The 7,415-nt window shown below is 42.2% G+C and overlaps 1 pseudogene; it reads right to left on the bottom strand.

Annotated features, from left to right (window-relative positions):
* Positions 1-2,838: 2,838 nt before the first annotated feature.
* LOC101566609 lies at positions 2,839-3,854 on the bottom strand (annotated as a pseudogene).
* Positions 3,855-7,415: the final 3,561 nt, after the last annotated feature.

The following is a 7,415-nucleotide window of genomic DNA, read 5'->3' as shown; positions in this document are numbered from 1 at the left end:
GGGGGGGAGGCACCATGGCATGACCTCAAGTTCTATATCAGGCCCATCATCCTTTCTCCTTGGGCAGTATTCCCATGGTCTTCTTCCCTCCTTGATGAACTAAAAAGCTTTGTTCTGCCACATCCTTCCACCATGGTGTTCCCACCTTGGAGCCAATTTGCCATGGACTGAATGCTTGCAACTGTGAGCTAACCATAAGCTTCATCCAGTCCTTCCTGAAATTGCAGGGATCAGGTATCATGTTCATCAATGATTTGGAGGCTAAGTACTACACCATGTAACTTCAGAAAGCCTATCAGAAGCCCATTCTTGAAGCACTCAGATTCACAGTTAGTGCTACTTAGCGAACCTGCCAGCCCATGATAACAGAACAGCATGGTTTGTGAGCACACATGTTACCCCCTTAGTGCTCCCTAAAAGTAAGTGAATTAGTATTGCTCAGAAATTGAATCCTGCATGCTTGGCTCCAGGTCCTTAATGGAGTACTTCCAGAATATCACCCATCCATTACTTCCTAGACAAAGGCATTTTCAGACACCCTCTTATCAGCTGGGCCCCAGGCAATCTCCACAGGAAGTGGACATTTTTAGCCTGTTCAAGAGGAATGCAAGTGGGGAAAACTAGCTTCATATCAACAAATAAAGCCACTTATGGATGCCTTATTGGTATAACACTGATTTTTCCTGACCAATATTGAAACAATGCTTTAAATTTCTATATCACCTTTCATCCACTAATTAGAAAATTTACTACTTACATATTTTCTAAATTAAGAATGTATAATATGCATACAAGGTCTCACTGTGGAGTTCAGACTTATACTGATCCTCCTGTTTTTAGCCTCCCCAGCGCTGGGATTATAGGCATGCACCACCACTCCTAGACTCAGACTCCATGGCAGGCTCAGCACACCTGAGGGCGGGGCCAGGACATCACGTGGTGCTGGGGATGCACTTGCCTAATCGGGCCCTTAGCCCGCTGAGTTATCTCACCAGCTGTTTGAGTATTTAAAATACGATGTCTTGAAGGAACAGTAATCTTTTCTTTAAAAAAAAGAAAACAAAATCCTTGCCCAAAATACCAAAATGTTAGCTAACCATACTTACTTCAAAGACATCTTTTAGAGAATTAAGTATAAGAAATTGAAATATTTACTAGGCATGCAACTTACAAATTTGACTACATGTATGTGCCTGTATCCTTTTTAAAGAAAGTAGCAACAATGATCTTGGCTAGCCTTTGAGAAGTCAAAGAATAAGAACCTTGGGGGCCTGTTCTCATAAAGAGTGACAAAGCAGTGCGTTCGGTTTATTCAGCTTTGAAGGCAAAGATCCCTCGCCTCTTCTTGGGAAAGCAATTGTTTTAATGACTCCAGGGCCAGGACTGTGACTTGGAAATCAGCAACCATACCCTGTACTGGCAGTGGCCTCTCTGTGTCTGACCTTTTAATGTGAACGAGGACTTTCTCCAATTTTTTTCCTACCTACATGTAAACCAATATAAAGAATGAGCCACAATATTCAGCCTGCTCGCTTCTCTATTTGATGTTGCAGCACTAATGTGGCAAGTCCCTAGACTAATCCTTTATTTGGAGATAGAGCTTTTTTTAAACCAGAATAAATAAAACCAGAAATTTCATCTTAATAAGGCAAGTATATCCCTCTGCTGCAATTTCAGCTATAGAAAACAATCATTCTGTGCATCAATTTTGTTTCATTGGTAAGGAAAGAAATGCAGCTTCTATCTCGTATATATTGAGATCACTAATACACTACTTCTTAAGGAAATCCATCTATAAATGCACGGACGAATGCAGGTATATGTGCAGCATAACATAATACTCTATAGAAATATTTAGAAAAATGAAACTTAGGAAAGTTTGTGAAGAATTTCAATGCTATGAAGCCAGTAATCTAATAGGTCTTTGAAGTGTTTAAATAATACAACGTTAGCTGATGCAGGCATGTTAGTGCAACAATTTCAATTACTGTTTTTCCTTCGTGTTCAGATTTCTTTTCAGAAAGTCATATACAGATGCCTCCAAAGTAGTAATTAGGAGAGAAAAATGTAGACCTAGAGAATTTAAGTTTCTATCACGGCATATAACCGAGGTAGAATAAATAAATGACAAGGAATTCTTATTCTCCTCCAACCCCAGAGGGAAAATATTCCTTATGCTTCAAAACAAAACAAAACATTATCTGTCCATGCTAAATTCATTTTTTATTTTGCATAAAATTTTTAGAATAAAATAGGTGATGATTTTAGGAGAAAAACATGTTTGCCACACTAAAAAAAATGTAAATGTCCATTCTAGAGTTCATTGTGACTCTCTATGAATAAATCAGCAAAGTTCATGATGCAGTTTTTAATACGGAGGGACACAGATTGCTTTCATCAGGATTACTCAGGGTAAATGTAAATAATTCAGATTTCAGGATTGCGTTACAGAAATCTCTATTTTGTACACTCTTTAGGTATTCCCTGTCACTCGGCAACCATTTCATTAATACTTTAGTGCTTTTATATTTAACTATCAACATAGGAAGTATGATAGAAAAATATGGTGAGTACTTCATTTTTTTCAAAAATATATGGTAAATTAAACATTGCTATTAATCACCTTCAAATACTTCCTCTCGTTTTTTTTTTCTGGGTGCAGTGGGCTTTATTGACATGTGCAAGGTTAGGAACCAGGGTTCCTGAGGCCCCTCCCCTTTAGGGGGCCTGGGATGGAAGCTGTGAAGGGGAATTCTCAGAGTTGGGGCCAAGTAGGGCAGTGACTTCTACAGCCTGGTCTCTTCATCCCTCTGGTCTTGCTGGGCTGGTGGGGGGCACTTACTCCTCGTGGGCCATGTGGGCCATGAGGTCCACCACCCAGTTGCTGTAGCTGAACTCACTGTCATACCAGGAAATGAGCTTGACAAAGTGGTCATTCAGGGCAATGTCAGCCTCAGGATCAAAGGTGGAAGAGTGAATGTCACTGTTGAAGTCACAAGACACAAACTGGTTCTTGATGCAACCCAGAATGTCTTTGAGGGGAACATCTGACACCTGCTTCACCACCTTCTTGATGTCATATTTAGCCACTTTCTCCAGGTGGCAGGTCAGATCCACTACTGACATGCTGGGAGTGGGCACATGGAAGGCCACGCCTATGAGCTTCCCATTTAGCTCTGGGATGACCTTGCCCACAGCCTTGGTAGCACCAGTGGATGCAGGGATGATGTTCTGGGCAGCTCCATGGCCATCACACCACAACTTCCCAGAGAGGCCATCCACAGTCTTCTGGGTGGCAGTGATGGTGTGCACTGTGGTCATGAGTCCCTCCACAATGCCGAAGTTGTCATGGATGACCTTGGCCAGCGGGGCTAAGCAGTAGGTGGTACAGGGAGCATTGCTGATGATCTTGAGGGAGTTGTCGTACTTCTCATGATTCACATCCATCACAAACACAGAGGCATTGGCAGAAGGGACAGGGATGATGACCCTTTTGTCACCACCCTTCAGGTGAGCCCCAGCCTTCTCTATGGTGGTGAAGACACCAGTGGGCTCCACCATGTACTCAGCGCCAGCATCACCCACTTGATGTTGGCGGGATCTTGATGTTGGCGGGATCTCGCTCTTGGAAGATGGTAGTGGCCTTTCTGTTGATGATGAGCTTCTCATTCTCAGCCTTGAAAGTTCCATGGAACTTGCTGTGGATGGAATCATACTGACACAGGTAGACCATGTAGTTGAGATCAATGAAGGGGGTCACTGACGGCCACAACATCCACCTTGCCAGAGTTAAAAGCTGCCCTGGTGACCAGGCATCCAATACAGCCAAATCCATTCACTCCAACCTTCACCATCTTGTCTGGATCATGGCTGGCTACATGGGAAGAACAGCTATCCGTGGATGCACAGGAGCAGAGAACCTTCTCATTGCTTTGATTATACATGTCCCATTATTCTCAATACTTTCTGATGTCGTGTTTCAGGATCCTCTTTCTTTTTTCTTTTCTTTTTTTCTTTTTTTTTTTTTTTTGTGTGTGGAACTGGGGATTGAACTCAGGCCCTTGCGCTTGCCAGGGAAGCGCTTATTCCACTGAGCCATCTCCCTGGCCCCCAGGGTCCTCTTTCATGGGTGACTTCCATTGAGCTAGCACAGAGGCCGCAGTGTCCTGAGTCCATTTCAAATCTGTACCTTTCTTTATGGCTAAGATCTGGGATGCCCCTTTCCAAGAAGCTTGTGTTCCAAGGTGGCCTCTGGGAAGGTGACTGGGTTCTGGGGGATTCATCCACTGCAGAGAGCACAGTGTGCTGTTAGGAGTTCAGACCTGGTCCCCAAAACTGGGCCGCTGGAGGCGGGAGCTGGCGTGCAAGCTCAGTCTCTTCCCTCACGCTCGGCTTCCAAGCCTCCATGACATGAACGGCTCACCTGCCCCAGGCCTCTCCACCACGCCATTTCTAGATTTGAGCCTGCAGCAGCAATAGATTGAAGCTTCTGAACCTGTGAGACAACATAATCCTCTCATCCTGCAAGCTGTGGCTGTTGGGCATTCAGTCCCAGAAACAGAGTGACCAAAACAGCTTTTGTGGGGCTTAAAACACTCAGTGAGTTACGCTGTCAACCTTGCTGTTGTTCTGTTCTCCATTTACAGAGCGTAAGTAGAGCAGATTTATACAGGCTACTACAATTACAATGTAATTAAAATAGAATTACAAGATAACTGCAGTGCAAGGACAGTATAACACCAAGTTACTGATCGCAGACCATCATAATAGATATAATTGTATGATGAAAATGCTTGAACTACTGAAACAATTGTAAAATGGAACAGCACAGTGAGCACTGCAGTTGGAAATCCAGTACTTCTAATTCAGGGTTTCTGATACTTCCAATTAGTAAAAGACACATTTTATCTGTGGGTGCCATCAAGCGACACACACCAAAACTACTATTCTGACACTTATGCTTGACTTAAGAAACCAGAGAAGCCCATGGTGGGAACACTTTTGGGACACTTGACTTGTTTCCCCTCAAGTTTGAAGTTATAAGATTTAGCTATTTAACCCCAAATAGAAAATACTTGAAAAAGAAAGAGATTCCAGTCACTTCTGCTTTACCATTTAGACTTCGGAGGGGAAAAGTAATATTTTTCCTGTTATTGTTCTCCAGAGGCTTAGTAAATAACAGGAGAAGACACTCAGCTGTAGATGTCTTAAAAGGCAACTGTCTGAGGGCTCCGTGGTTCAAGAACAGAAAGAGGGTGGGCTGTTTGGCCAGAGCAGGATGTCATAACATTTCCCTCATCTCAAGGAGCTGCAAGCGCTGTCGCCCCATTCTCGTAGTGTGCAGGTCAGACCTGCATTCGTCTAACAATATGTAAATGCCTCTTAAGTGAGAGAGATGTTTATGTCTAAACATCTGCAGAAAATGAAGCCAGGCATCAAGAAAGCATTAGATCAACAGCATGAATGAAATAAACATTTTATTTTCTAGTGCTACTCATCATTCTTTCCAACTTCAATCTGGGAAGAAGCAAAGAAAAGATAGGCACTAACAGGAGAGATACGCGAGAGCTGCAGGAAATAGGTAAGTTACAGAACATCTCTTACCTTGTGACAGGTCTCCAAGGATGGGTCAGGCCCCAGCCAGGGCTAGGAGAAGGAAGACGCAGAAAGCAATCTCTGAGATGAATATGAAATGGAAATTTTGGTTTGGTAAGACTGACGAGGCTATTCTATCATCTGAAAGTAGCAGAAATATCTTTCAGATATGCCTGGGAGCTCTCCAGGGTAGGAAAGGAATATTTGACATTGCATACTTGAAAGCAGAAGATAGAAAAAAGAAACAGAGACCCACTTTTTCTCATGTCTTTATGAATTCTAATGTCTTTTTATAACTTATTACTTCATAATGTTGTGGTAGGAATACACAATTTATGTAGGAGCTTAATTCAACAATCTAATTAAAGGCTTAAGAAATTAATCTTATTTTTAGAAACAATTTGCATATGATTGTTTATTTTCCCACTTCTTCCTCATTATTCTTCTACTTGATTCTATTTTGTAAATCTAGAAAAACAGAACTTGGAACTCTGAAGCTATGAGCATTGAAGTTAGGACAGAGCTCCTGACACACCAGCACTAGTATGATTGATTTTTTTCTGGAAATTCAGTTGTAAATACAAACCAGCACATGATCATGGTTTCAGGAAGGTGCAATTTGCACAAACATGTAGCCATCATCAGTATAACATGAACATACTGGCAAGGTGCTCAAGGGCTGCCTCAGGTTGGTTTGAAATTGGCTGGAACGAGGACTGGGCCAGAGAGTCTGTGTTCGACACCTCTGGTGAAAGGAAAGGTATCCTTCACATTGTGAGTTCTGCCTCATGACACGCTGCTGCTGTACTTCCGACCGTAACCCTGCCTGAACAGCTCAGCTACAATGACTATTGCCATGATGAGCAGAACCAGAAGATGAACAGAAACAGCTGGAGTAGAAAAGACAAGCAAAACAGAAGAGACTAGAAAAGGGAGATGGTATGAGGAGAAACAAAGAGTGAAAAAGAAAGAAACTGAAGGAGGTCAATGACAGCCTAGAGCTGAAAGAAGTTGACTCCACAAAGTGCACCTTTTTAATCTAAATGTCAAGCAAAGGAAGTCTTCCTAAGAGGATTTTTTTTCTTGAAGAAAAAGAATTCTACATTAAAGTTTAGTGTCCGCTTAGGCAGACACAGGGGCCAGGGGTTTGATCCCTGGGCCTGCTGTGCCGGCCCCACCCTCCCCCTGAGACAGTAAATGAGACTGGGCATGATGGTGTAAGCCTGTAATCCCAGCTCTTGTGAGGCTGTAAACAGGAGGATCACTATGAGTCCGATCTATTCTGTGAGACAATGCACACCCTGTAGACCCTGTCCTAAATAAAAAAGCAAAGAAAAAGAATTCAATTTTTAGATATATAGTGGAATACAACATCAACAAACTATACAACCTATTTAAATTTAGGGTTCAAATAATTAGAATAAAATTAAAAATTCAGTTCTTAGACTGTACTGCCACATTTCAATGTGTTAAGTATCACATGTGCTTTTACACCCCTACAGAAGGTTCTTTTGGACACTGGGCTAAAATGGAGCTCTATGGTTCACTGAAATTCAGGAGTTTGAAGGGAAAGTTGGTTAAAAACTGGTTCATGCGAGGATAAATTGATATTGGGTGATAGTAGCTATTGGTTAAGCAGTTCAGTATTAAGTGCAGAGGATAGAATTACTGGAGCTAAGCTTATAAGTAACAAAAGACAGGGAGAACTGTATGGAACAGGCTATGTGAAATGCACAGTGAAATTTACTCAGGCCACTGGCATCTTCTATAGAAAATGTTGCCTGAGGGCAAAGAAACTGAGTATATATTTAACACATCTT

The sequence above is a fragment of the Octodon degus genome, unplaced genomic scaffold (genome assembly GCF_000260255.1).
Source record: "Octodon degus isolate 3935 unplaced genomic scaffold, OctDeg1.0 scaffold00129, whole genome shotgun sequence".
Taxonomy (NCBI): domain Eukaryota; kingdom Metazoa; phylum Chordata; class Mammalia; order Rodentia; family Octodontidae; genus Octodon; species Octodon degus.
The sequence above is the reverse complement of the archived record's forward strand: the minus strand, read 5'-3'. Positions and strand labels throughout refer to the sequence as shown.